The sequence below is a fragment of the Ambystoma mexicanum genome, chromosome 4q (genome assembly GCF_040938575.1).
Source record: "Ambystoma mexicanum isolate Mex_15411 chromosome 4q, UKY_AmexF1_1, whole genome shotgun sequence".
Taxonomy (NCBI): domain Eukaryota; kingdom Metazoa; phylum Chordata; class Amphibia; order Caudata; family Ambystomatidae; genus Ambystoma; species Ambystoma mexicanum.
The window spans coordinates 885,303,393-885,315,860 of NC_090928.1; the positions used below are offsets into that span (position 1 = coordinate 885,303,393).

Below are 12,468 nucleotides of genomic sequence, written 5' to 3' on the forward strand. Positions count from 1 at the left end.
TTCACTTGGTAGGGTGCCGATTGCCACACTTGCAAGCGTGGAGGTTCTGGTGTCTATTGGTTGTTTCTCTTGGCGATAACATGTGTGGGCGCAAGTCTCGGGAAAGGCCAATTCTTTTGCTCGCCAATCGATTCGAGGATTGTGAGCTACCAACCATGGCATTCCCAAAGTCAGCCGGAACTGTGGTGCCTTAATGAGGTCGAAAACGATAGATTCTTGGTGTCCATCCTGGCACAGAAGGGTTAAAGCTGCAGTGCATTGGGAAACTGGACCAGAAGCTATTTCCGTGCCATCGACAGTGGTAACACTGTCGGTGGTTGATTTAGGGCGTAACGGAAGCCCCATATTTGCCGCAAGATCCTGGTTGATGTAGTTCCCAATGGCTCCACTGTCTATGTATGGTCTTACTGCGTGCATCCGAGATGGTTGTTGGTGATTTATCAAGACCACATACAGTGCAAAATGGGAGGTCTGTAATTCAGTTCCTTCGCTCGACAAGTGGACCCCTACACTTGCCGGGCTGGGGAGTTTTCCGATTCCTTGATGGTATCTTCCTTGTCCGTGGCCCCTACCGTCCTCCTCGGTGGCTTCACAGGGCACTCTTTAAGGAAATGACCTGACCTTCCACAGTACAGACATAACTGCTGCTGTCTCCTTTTATCCCTTTCCGCTTTAGTCAAGATGGATCTGACCCCTCCGATTTGCATTGGTTCTCCTGAACCTTCCGTTGTTCGGGCAGTATTGTCCTTTGAACGCACATACATAGGGCGAGGGTCCGGTCTGGTTCGATCTGCTCTTCGGTCTTGCAACCTATGATCCAGTTGAACAACAAGGTCAATGAATTCTGAGCAGTCTTTCAGGGGGTTCACTACTTGTGCGAGAACATCCTTGAGCTCCCCCCGCAACCCCTGATGAAATAACATGGTTACCTCTCTCCACTGGCCATTCTGCTTCAACTACAAGTCTATTGAATGCGGCTATGTATGTTAATAGTTCTTGATTCCCTTGGCATAGGGACAGAAGTTCGTTGTCTAATGCCTGCCCATGAGTATGACGGGCGAACAGCTTTTCCATCTCCTGCTGAAAGCCCCTGAAGTCATGCAGCAAAGGATTGTCTTGGGTCACAAAGGGTACAGGCCAGTCCGCGGCGCTACCACTCAGGTAGGATAGCACAAAAGCGACCCGTGATTGGTCATTCGGAAAGGCCCCTGGCCTACAAAGGAAGTGCATGCGGCACTGGTTTATTAACGTTGCAAACCTCTTGGGATCCCCTGTAAATCGTTCGGGCGGGACCAAGGGAACTGCCCCAGGAAGGGTTATCTGAACGGGATTGGCTGATGGTGCTAGCATTGAGGGCAAGCTTCCCGGCAATGGTGCATGCCCTGCTTGTGACTGGAGAAGATGCCGACTTAAATCATCAGTGCGTTCTTTGGTTACTATCATCTCTCTCCTCAGGGTGTTGGTCTCCTGCCTGGCTGCATGTACTTTGGAACGTAGCTGCCCCAACATGTGGGCTAACTGGTCGGTTTCTGACGTTTCCATGACGCCCAGGTGGATTTTGATGTGAGGCTTTGCGTTCTGTAACGCTCACCTGGTATCCACGGGGACGTCACTCAGCCTGTTCTGACCTCTTACAACCTCAAACCCTTCCCTGGAGGCTATTCGACTGGAGACTGGGCCTGAAACACAGGATTGGTAGGGTTGAACTCTCTATTGTCTCTGTGTGCTTGAACCCCTTCTTCCCCGGGGTCCAACCCTTCCCTTTGATCCACAGCTCACCTTGTTTTCTTGGATAGTGTGCTCTCCATCCTGCTTTCAGCGCAGGGGTGCGTTCATTGATGAAGGCTCGTTGCTGCCTAGTTACTTCACTGGCAAGAGTCCGACAGGTAAGTATAATGAGTCTTTTGAACAGTTCCGGGGATGGCGGCGTGCTGCTAAAATGAGTAGCGCTGAAGGTGAGTGAGAGAGCGATGCACCCCTTTTGTATTTGCATTGAACTGAGTTATTTTTCTGTGTCTTTTAGGTGCCGCAACGTTTTCAGCGTGGATGCCGGTTATGACGAACAAATGCAGTAGGTAAGCGTGGTATGCGGCGCCTCTAGATTTTTCCACTCTAACCTGGAGTGTCTTTTCCCTCTTGCAGATGGATGAGAAGTTCCGGAGACAGAGTTCCCCCAGAGCGGCTGGGATCCAGGTAAGCGTTTGAAGCTCGTACAGTATTTAAAAATAAGTGAAGATTTGCAGATTGCTTACTAATGCCTTTTTTCTGTTCTTTTCCCTTTTCGTTAGGAAGCGGCGTGCCGGGATGGGAATGACAATGCCGAAGATGCCCGCAAAACAGAAGGAGCGATGAATGATGGGCAGAAGCGCCGCAAGATAAGGCTGTTCCTAACGGTGTTCTTGTTCTTGCAGGAGCTGAGCGCAGAAGAAAGTTGCAGGCCTACTGGAGACTGATCCGAACACGGTGAGTGTCATGCTGCAGGTGCAGAAAACGCAAAGCATGTTTCTCAGCCTGGGCGTGGCTTAAATAGTCTCTGGATATCCTAGGTGTCTCTGGGCTGAACCACACCCAAAAAACTAGACCGCACATGCAGTTCTGGGAACCGAAATATGTGGGGGCATCCATCTTGTCCCCATCAATGCACTACATGTCCAATCCCCAATGTTATCCTACGGGAGTGAGTGAGTGAGGGAGTCTGGTGCAACAAGTGCCAAGTCTGACTCCAACTGGGTCTTTGGAGGGATGGAGAGGCCCTTGAGGGCCATGTAGCTGATTGTGGCCTGGCTCCAGCCTGACATCTTGGAGGGCTAGGGACATGAGGGGCAGGAATCATGACAATAGAGAACACAGAAGAACCGGCACTGTTAATAACGGGACCAGTGCTTCCGTGTAAGTCTGCTTCCCGTGGCCGCTGTGCCCAGCAGGGTCCCACCTGCCGGGCACAGCAACTCCGACAAGCAGACCTGCAGTGTGCCAGTCCGGTAACAACGTTGTTACCGGACCGGCACACTTATAATGAGGCCAAGTATAGTATTGCCAGACAGAGGTGGTGTACCTGGGGCAAATAATATCACCCGCAGGAAGAAAAATGATGCCTGAGAGAGCAGTTGCAGTTCAGAGTACACCACAGCCAGTTAACGTAAAACAGATGCAGCAGTTTTGCGACTAACTATTGTAGGTCTTGGATTTTTGACTACTCTAATTCCACAAGGTCCCTATTGCAAGGACTCAAGGATGCGCAGAAAGTACAAGGTCTGATTGAGTCGTCGGAAGAGATGATAACTTGTTTCCGGGAGCCTAAGGCTGTGATCAACAATGCTCCAGTCCTGGTGACATCGGACTACAAGAAGCCATTTTATTTTTTTCCCATTCAAATACGCAGGAGATGGCGGTAGCCCCCACCCAGAGAACAATAATGGACCATAAGCCTCTGGCTTATTATAGAGGACTCGTAGATTCAGTCATGCAAGGTCATTTCCTGTGCGAGCAAGCTAGGGTGACAGCTACTTTTGCTATCCAAAAGTTTTTGACTATTACTATGACCTGCCCGGAGACGACATATGTTGAACATGTGGTTTTTGCATTTCCAAGTCCAAATCTTCTCTCACCATCCAGATTCTTTCAGGATTTGAGGTCATTTTATCGAATGCACCTATTTATTCAGTGCGGTGTCACAAAGTAAATCTGCAACATTTGTAGCTGAACCAGTGAAACCTGATGTCATACATGATTGGGCAACCTATCAAGGACAAGGGGACGATTGTACAGATGTCAAGGAAGATGCACTTGAAGGACGAGAGGTTGTCTTTGTCGACGGTTCATCAACAATTGATAAAAACACTGGAGAAAGGCATACAGGTGCCACAATTGTGGGCCTTGTGGATGGTGAATACCAAGTCAGGATGAGGAAGTGATTGCTTTCAGATTATTCTGCAAATGCAGTGGAATTGGTAGCTCCAGAGGTGCTAGAGTTGAGCAAGGGGAAAACAGTCATCATTCATTCTTACTCTGTGTATGTCACCTCCACCATGCATTCAGGGTTGTTGGGATGGCATAGGAGAGGTTAATGTGACACATCCAGGAAGTTTGTCACCTTTCCCTAAAGAGGAGCCATTCCACTTTGGGAATAGAAATGTGAGCCTACTTCCCTTAACAACTCTTATGGGACAGGGTAAGTGGGATCCCTCTGCAGGCGACATCCCCTTAGGGGAAAGAATAACCCCAGAGAGGTAGAAGTCATCCTTCTTTCCTCCCAACAACTAACACCTGTATGGAGTATGTAGGACTAAGGTGCATGATAACTCTATGACCCCTTTAATGGGTGACTGTTCTTCTGACCCAAACCTTACTCAGTCCTTATGGGAAACACATGAAAGACTGAGAGAACAGCCTCAAGGAGGCACATTATTCCAGGATCCAATCATAATGGAGAATCTGCAGAGTCTGTGGAGTTCAAGAACACTCCGGTGCACACAGGGGGTGTGGCCTGCCAGAGTGAGGGAATGCTAGACAAGCCGATCATGGTCTGGGTTCAGTGAGCACAGCAAGGCCTTGCACACAGTTATCCAGAACCGTCTAGCACTGCAATGCAAGAAGGAGCAAAGGACCTCAGAGGGTCGAGGGCAAGCCTCAAGGAGGAGCTGCCCACCGGTCCTCAGATGGAGAAACCAGGAAAGAAGGGAGGCTACCATCCTAAGCATAGTCCAGATGAGCCCTGTTGAAAGCAGTTCCATGGAGAGAGAAATGCCAGACTGACTGCACAAGCTTCCTGAGGAGCACCACATATCACAAGCAGGTACATAGTAGCTCTAACCACATGGGAGTTTGGCAATATAGCAAGACAGAGCAACCCCAAGGTGGGGAGAAGAACAGAAATGAGCCTCAGGTGGGGAGAGAATATCGAGAAGCCCCAGATTGGAGATGGGGGAAGAGGAAAGCCCTGGAGTGTCGAAAACACAGTGAACTCCAAGAGTGGGGAGAGAGAAAGAGACAAGCCCCGGTCTGGGGAAAGAAATAAGGAGAAATAAGGAGAAAAAGTGAGACAAGCCTCAGAGTGGGAAGAACACCAAGAAGCCCCAGATTGTGAAGAGAGACTGCGATAAGGCCAGGTGTGGGGAGATAACAGAGATAACCCATAGTAGAGGAGAAAGAGATTGAAAGTACCCAAACTGAGGTGGAAGCAAAACATAGTAAAGTCTACACAAAGGGATAGAGACTGTGAGAAGCACCAGTCAAAGGCGAAACCAGAGAGACATGGCTGGAGTCCTAGGACAGCATTCCTGCAGTAAACAAACTATATATGTTTGGGACTGTGAACCTAGGCATGGGCCTATGGTAAAGAGACACATGTTGGGAATTTTATAGAAAAACACAAGGCCTAAGATAAATAAAATGCGAAATGCCTTTGTGACAAGAGCAAAAGAACTGACATGCACAAACTCTGTAAATTAGTGGAGATTCCTGACTCTCGATTGCCGTCACCATTGAAAGGACACACGTCAGACTATGAAATAGCTTATCATCATGTCCAAAGAAGAATGTTATTACTTATTTTCTTTCAGTTATGTGTGAATTCCTAAACTCAAAATGTCAAGCACAGGACATGATACATTTTGAGCACAGGACGAAATAGTAGGAAAACAGGAAGCCTAGTGCGGGTTAAAGCAAAGAAAAGTGTAGTAATGAAAGTGACTACCTTCATTTTGAAAAATGAACATTGCAACAGTTGAATGGCAGGCCCAGAACTGAAGCAGTTATTTTTTCACGGGATAGAGTGAACCACTGAAGTAGAAACATCAACAATTGGATTTCTACACAAGTCCTTATAATGCGATAGCATGTGCAAAGAGGAACTCATTGAATCAATATGTAAGGGGCTCCTTTATTCTGTCCTACCGACTGACTTACTAACCCATTTCCCCCCTTCCTGCTCCTCCAACATAACCAATGCCACTACACATGACTAGGGGCTAGCCACACTACTCAAACACACTGAGAATTAATCTAATGTTCTGGGTAAGGGAAACCCTTACCCAGAGCGGAGCGGTTGAGCGGAGTTGGTGAGGCGAGTTGAGTCTGCAGGAGTCGCTGCAGTCTCACTCCCCTGTCTACTACTTCACACAGCGTGTGGGAGGGCTTAAAAACCCTTACCCAGAGCGGAGCGGTTGAGTGGAGTTGGTGAGGCGAGTTGAGTCTGCAGGAGTCGCTGCAGTCTCTCTCCCCTGTCTACTACTTCACACAGTGTGTGGGAGGGCTTAAAAACCCTTACCCAGAGCGGAGCGGTTGAGCGGAGTTGGTGAAGCGAGTTGAGTCTGCAGGAGCCCGCGGGAGCAGAGGGAGCATGGACTCGACCCTGAACACAGCGAACACTGCAAGTCCGTCGACCCAACAAGAGCAAGAACGAGGAGCAAGAAGCGAAAAAGTGAAAGAAGCAGTTACAAGTGCAGCTGGGCCGGCCGACATAGACGCGGACACGGAGCAGAGCCGGCGCTGGCTAAGAAGTGTCAAAACTCTGGTGAAAAAGTTGAAACCAAAGACAACCGTCTTTGCAGAGGCAACGCAGGAAATGAATAAAGAACCACAAGTGCCAAAAGTGCGCCTGAAGACTTTGAACAAGGAGCACAGGGAGGAGACAGGAAAACCGCCCCCCCCCCAAGGCAAGCTAAAGCGGTAAACAACCAAGATACACCAACTACATCAAACACACATGACATACAAGAGAAACGGAGCACTGAAAACAGTGACCTACCCGGACTCAAAACCATCAGCACCTCGTGTACCGCCGGCATGGCGAGTGGGTTTCCGGCACTGGCGGTCGAAGGGCCACCAGTGACGGACCCTCAACAGTTGTGCTGCGATGTGGAGGACCGGGAGAGGTCGAGCGCACTGGACCCACTGGACCATCACGGTGGAGTGCCTCAAGGCACGCCCAATCCAGGGAGAGCTGGAAGGAGCCCTACACAGACGGTGTGTTAGGAGGGGCGTGACCAGGAGAAACATCGAGGGCGGATCGACAGTCCGGAGGAACGCAACGAAAGGAACCCGACACCAGGGCACGCAAACAGCCCGGCTTTGGAGCTGGAAACGGCGACAAATGAACACCCACAACGGAACAACCCGCCAGTCGCTCCGAGCATAACCACGCAAAGACCCAACTCTAGCAGAAACTGTCGAGGAGACAGGCATCAAGGAAAGTGACACGATAGAAAGCACAGGCGCCAAAAGAAAAAACATGAACCAGCAAATAAGTAACATTGAGCAGATAAACAACAACACACCTAGACCTAACCAAAAAAGTGGCGCAGAGCAAAGTACGCAAGAAAGTGAAATTGCCACATCAGACACAGACTCCGATTCGGAGCCAGAGAGAAAATCGTCGCCACTAAAACAGAAAAAAAGAAAAAATAATAGTAAAATAACACTACAAAGAAAGAATCAAGAAAAGATCAACACAATGAAAATGACAAAGACTACTCACGAAAAACTAACTAAAGGGAAAACGACAGGCGAAAACAGAACCACGAAACTACAAAAAAGAAACGAAGAGCTGCAAAATGGGCAGCCACCACCATCGTTATCGGGCACACTGAAAGCATTCTTTTTTAACCAACAGAAGCGCAACTCGACTCAGAAACGGACGCTGAAATTTTAGAAGTGGCTCAGGAGGCCTCGACAGGAAACAGTCAACAGTCAACAGGCCCAGAAGTGTTGCAAGTAGGCACACCTGAAACAGGGCTGTCTCAGATCTGGAGGGAAAAAAGAAACGCGGCCATAGCGATTCAGCCCCAAATAGAGGAAAGAGAAGAGAGTCGGAGACTAAGTACGCGGAAAGAACAACATGAAAAGAACACAGTAAGAGACGAGAGTGCATTAAAAAGCATAGGCAACGACGTCAGTCGGGAGCACTTACAAGAATGGTCCCTGAGGAACCAGATGAAAGCGGCAACTAGTCTTCAACCGACGGCCGCAGATAAAGGAACGGAAACACAAAAACTAAGGCACCAAGGGAAAGATCACTGCCTCAGCGGTCCCGGCAGAGACTGGTCGAAAGCCCAACCGAACTCAACTCAGCTATCGTGTACCCCTGAGAAAGCAAGGGACGCAAACTAAACAAACCGACAAAAAGAAGGCCTAAAAGAACTACCTAAACGTGTGCTAACAGAGGGTGAACCATACAGAACCAGGCTGAGTGACAGCTTGTTCATGGAAGCGAGGATAACCCCTAGAAAAATAGCAAGCACACCAAAATCCCCTAAAAACACACGGATAAGCGAAATAACCTCACTGACGCAAAAAGATACGCCAAGCAAAAAAACAGACCTATTGACCATCATGTCAGCTTTAACGATTGCCCTAGCTCCATACTGTAAGCTATATGAAGCAATAAAAGAGGGAATACAAGATAACACCTCAATTTTAGCTTCTGTGTCCACAAAAGTCACGAATATAGAAAACTACATGACAGCACTTGAGGAAAAAAACAATGCTTACCATAAGGACTGGGAAAAAGAGGTGGAGGAACTAAAAAAGCAAATCAAGCTTCTACAAAGGGAGAGGGGTCAGGAAGACCCGCATAACACAAGGTACCAGTCCGAAAGTCAGAAGGGCGAAACGGTAGACATCTGCGAGGAAGAGCGAGAAGCAAGTGAAGCTAATGAACCATGTCCTGAACGCCAACAGCAATACCCAATCAAGTCGGGATTGTTCAAGCACCCTCAGAAAAAGATCCCAGTGGTACTGAAACTAGCAAATAACAATAAACGGCAGAAACAAGCATCAGGAGAGAAGGTGAAGCAGCAAGACACACCGGAGGATAAAGAAATAAAAAGAAAAGAAAAACAAGGGCATACAAGAAGACTTACTGAGATCGACAAATAAATAGAAAAAGAGATGCTCCCCACGATCAGTAGAAGCTTTTATGAGCGACACAAACCTGATGAATCTATCCCAACAATGGGAAAACGCCTCCAACAATTCGGTGATCGAGGTAATCCCAGACCAGCAGGAAACAGAACAGAAAATAGTAGTAAAAGGAAACGAAAACCCAAAATCCCCAAAAACTCAAACAAGCAAGAGAACCCCAAAAAGGCCTCTGAACGTCAAAGGAGTCCAGCACTTGAAGAGCAAACAAGGAAGAAGGACGGCGTGCAAACGGCCCCAAGAGAGCAAAGAGAAAGACGTCAAAGCCAGATACATCGAAACGAAGCTTACAAAGGCTCCGGCGATCATCAAAAAACAAGAACTCCAAAAATAGAGAAACAAAGACGAATATTTAAAGTTGAACAACTAGACTTGAAAAAAGGCTACATGATTTTAAACAGGAGAACGATCGTGAAACTAATGAGTACAATGAACTCACTGAAAAAAATAAAAACAGAAGACATCACTCTAGTGGAACCTTATCACAGAGGAAAGATCGCGAAGGCTTACATCCACGTGAAAGAAACATGCCTGCAAGACATGGACAAGAACGTAGCCAGAGAAATGGAGCAAAATGGGTTTGAGTTGACTGAAATAAAATCAGAAACGCAAGGAGAAAAGAATCACTTCCCCTACCACCACCAAGGGGAAAGAAAAAGTCGCTACACGTCACGCACAGGAGAGCGCTACCGAGGAAATAGAATAGGTAAAAACCTAGAAGAAAAGGTACATAGCAGAGAGAGAGCAGACGTACGAACCGAGAATCAAAAAGACAACCAATAACGGACCAATGAAGAGAAGAACAAAGAAAACAGACAACGAAGGAATGAACATCAGGAAACAGACCCAGACAAATACAGGTCACGAACAAGAGGAGAAACCCGATACACTACACGACAAGCAAGCCCGGCGCGCACCTCTTCCTTTAACCAAAACGAGAAACCAGCGAAGACAGCTCTGGCACAAACAAGGAGCAACCCATCAGGCACAGGGCCATTGGCCTGGATAAAAGCAGCACTGAATTTTAACACAGAGAACTAGCAATTAAAGGGATCAGCGCCACCTACAGGAAGTGAACGACTTAACGAGGACCTAGAGATCAGCAAGAAGTGCTTCACTTTAGGTTAATGGATCACAAGGGGTCACGTTCACTTAACTAGACCTGGTGACGTTGACCTAGGTTCACTGGACATTATATGTCTTCAAGAGACATGGCTGCAAGAGAAACCGTTCCTCGACGGTTTCGTAGTAGAACTATCGGCAGCAAGTAGAGGTGTTTTTGGACACCCGTCAACAGGTTTGTTAACAGCTACAAAAATGGGAGTAGGTCTGGCAACACCCATAAAGCTCCACGAATCATATGAAACGTTAGTCACACTGACCTCCTGGTACGACCAATCGGAAGGGCAGAAGAACAGGCTCAGCAACCAAATCATCATAATAAACACCTATTGGAACCCGCTAAAAATGACAACAAAAACCTACTGTACCAGGATGAAGGATCTGCTAGACTCGCTCTACACAGAACATATTAACGCACACACAATAGTGTGCAGAGACCTAAACGCGGACTGTAGCGAGGGGAACAAAGAAACACAAGCAGGGAAACCCTGCGAAGCAACCAGAGACAGAGGGATCGCATGGGGCTTATTGACTAAACCTAGAAGCCTCCAGAACATCACAGAACCTTTTCCGAAGCAAACGAACATCCCGAACTGGGAGAATCTGCATTGCAAAACAACCTTGGACTACATATACGTATCCACCGAACTGACAACAAGGATTCAAGAGTGAAAAGTTCAGAAAACAACGCACAGCGATCATAATCTTTTGAGATGCAAATGGTTAGGAACACAAACACAGAACCCAGTATAAAAGTACAACCTTGACATAAATAACCAACAATCAAGAACCTGTTTGAAGGAAGAAGACATCAAAAGGATAACAGAAAAATATGAACTGCCTGAGCCAACAAGGCCTCAAGCTCCTCAAACGAACATCCCGACCTGGGAGAATCTGCATTGCAAAACAACCTTGGACTACATATACGTATCCACCGAACTGACAACAAGGATTCAAGAGTGAAAAGTTCAGAAAACAACGCACAGCGATCATAATCTTTTGAGATGCAAATGGGTAGGAACACAAACACAGAACCCAGTATACAAGTACAACCTTGACATAAATAACCAACAATCAAGAACCTGTTTGAAGGAAGAAGACATCAAAAGGATAACAGAAAAATATGAACTGCCTGATCCAACAAGGCCTCAAGCTCCTGGGAACCTTCCGAACTACTTACTGCTATTGATGCCGTATAGAAAACTAGTGGGAAGTCAGCGGAGAAGCAAACCATCTCACACTCATGTCTATGATAGACTGGTGGTGGAAAAAAGAAAAGTGGTCAGGAGACTGAGAAAAATCACAAAACAATGTAGTCTAAAAAATATAAACAGTGGCTAAAGCAACATAGACAACAACTTTACCAGCAAGACGCGGAAAGCATGCTGGAATGTCTCAGCACAAAGAAATCAAGTGACTTCTGGTTATTAATCAAAGCATCAAACCCGGGCAAACCAACAGAACTGGTAAACGCGGTCGACGAAACAAGATGGAAGACTTACTTAACGACCCAATTTCAGCTTCCAGACTCACGAGAAATACCAGCAAAATGTGAATCATCAACCCCTTGGGTGAACGTAGCAAACAGCGTGGAAATAGAACGGACCATCAATAACTTGAAATCATCGAGGGCCCCAGGCCCAGACGGCTTGACTAATGTTGAACTGAAGCAGTCCCCGAAAGCCAGGGCTGCAATAATAAGTAAAATCTTCACCCACTGCGCACAATCAAAAATGGTCCGAGAGACTTGGCAAAAGGCGATCATAGTACCTGTCTATAAAAAAGGCAGAAGAGAAGATCCGGAAAGCTACAGGCCCATAGCTCTGTTGGATATCGTGGGAAAAATATATGCAGCACAGCTATTGGTCCACTTCAGAACCTGGGCAAACCAGGCACCCTGTTTTGACATCTTCCAGACCGGGTTCCAGAAAAACGGAAGCACAACTATCAACATAATGATGTTACAAATCCTGAAAGCAAAAGCAAGAGAAGGAGCACCTCCAGTCTATCTGGCCTTCGTAGATTTATCCAAAGCTATCGATAAAATCGACAGAGAGAAACTATGGACCAAATTAAAGAATTGGAAATGCCCAACGTCAATCATAGAGCCAATAACAGCTTTACATGAAAACACGAAGATCAGAGTAAAACTGAGCAAACAAGGCGCCCTATCAGAAGAGATAACAGTCCAGAGAGGCGTCAAACAAGGCTGTCCACTAGCCCCAGCCTTGTTTATAGCTTTCTTGGGGGACTATCAGCACGAGGAAGAAAAAATAAGAGCCTTCCCGCCCAAAATTGGCAAAAGCTTCATCTCACGACTCCTTTATGCTGATGACGCAATCATCATCGACCAGACTCCAATTGGTCTGCAGCGAAAATTGACACAGTTGGCAAACTACATGAGAAAAAACAACTTGGAAATAAACG

The 12,468-nt window shown here is 47.1% G+C and overlaps 1 protein-coding gene across 1 annotated transcript in view; it reads right to left on the reverse strand.

Annotated features, from left to right (window-relative positions):
* CAMKMT (calmodulin-lysine N-methyltransferase) overlaps window positions 1–12,468 on the reverse strand; it is a 580,736-nt gene that overhangs the window by 34,691 nt on the left and 533,577 nt on the right. The gene's annotated exons all lie outside the window — the stretch shown is intronic.